The sequence below is a fragment of the Austrofundulus limnaeus genome, unplaced genomic scaffold (genome assembly GCF_001266775.1).
Source record: "Austrofundulus limnaeus strain Quisiro unplaced genomic scaffold, Austrofundulus_limnaeus-1.0 Scaffold911, whole genome shotgun sequence".
Lineage (NCBI taxonomy): Eukaryota > Metazoa > Chordata > Actinopteri > Cyprinodontiformes > Rivulidae > Austrofundulus > Austrofundulus limnaeus.
Window position 1 is genome coordinate 85,325 of NW_013953313.1, and position 1,480 is coordinate 86,804.

The following is a 1,480-nucleotide window of genomic DNA, read 5'->3' on the forward strand; positions in this document are numbered from 1 at the left end:
TCTCTCTCTCTCTCTCACACACACACACACACACAGCTCAACCCCATCCTCTAGTTTCAACTCCGCCCCCTTCAGTTCTCTCCACAGTTTAATAATGACGTGAGCGCTACACAACTTCTCACATCAACTTCTGACCCTAAAGACAGCAAAAAAAAAAAAATGGATCAACCGCTCCGACAGTCTTCTTTCTCTGCGTTCTGGGGGGTGAGTACCGGTGATCCGACCTCTCCCCTCCGAGCCTCCACACCACCACCCAGGTACTACGAAGGTTACCAGCCTTCATCACCGGAAGCGACTGCAACTCCTCCCACCTCACAGCTAACCCGAGAAGAACATCTCCAGCTTCCACTGCTCACCGTTGATGATCTCCACATGTTAGAGAGGGAAGCGGAGGCTGATCATTTCCAATGCGTCTGCAGCGAAACGTTAGCCGAGGATGTGGTGAGATGGCTCAGCTCGGCGACACCTCATCTGCCTCAAGACACCGCTGAGGATTCTGACGCAACACCGGAAATTTCGCTGCTGGATGTCGAGCCTCCACCATCGGCAGCACCAGCAGCCTCTCACTGCCCGATTGCAGAGTCAGGAGTGGAATCGCTTCATCCAACATGGCCTGAGTGGGGCCCTGAAGCCGGGGACTCGCTTCATCCAACATGACCTTCAGCGGGCCTTGAAGCCGGGGACTCGCTTCATCCAACATGGCCTTCAGCGGGCCTTGAAGCCGGGGACTCGCTTCGCTCAGCCAGGCCAGCAGAGGTCAGTCACATAGCCTCACTTCCTGCAGCTTCAACAACGCTGGAACCCTCGAGCAGCACCACTTCCTGTGGGGATTGGCTGGATCCAGAGGTGGTTAGAACAGCTAAGATGGCCATTCATTCTTCATCTGCTGAACATCACTCTGGACTCTTACGTTCGGGAGATATGTAACGGTTGTGTGATAAACCACCCTAGTCAGCTACAACATCTGTGTGTACGTGACGAGAACGCGTTTTACAGAGCTCACTATGAAGAAATTATAAAACGAGTCATGAAAGATCGATTCATATCCACCGTCCAGCTGATTCTTAGATCTCGTGGTTTAACAGTGGACGATAATGCAGTAAAAGTAATCACACAAACGTTGTTATTTCAACTCATATTCAAGCAGAATGTGTTTGAAACAATTTACGCATTATATGATTCCATGTCAGAGAATGAAGTAAAATGCTTAGAATCGTTCACAAACTTTTACAACACTGTGTAGAATAATCTTTTTGTTTTCAGCTGGGTTTTTTTAATTTTATTTTTATAGTGTGGTTTGAAATAGCTGATTTTAATGTAGTATGATTAGAAACTGTAGTTTTTATATTACAAAAAAGAAGTTTTTTATTCACGATCAACTGAATGTATTTCATTTGTAATGTTTTTTTATTACCAGACCAACTGAATGTAGTTTTTTCTAATGTTTTTTCCCTAATGTTTTTTTCTAATGTTTTTTCCC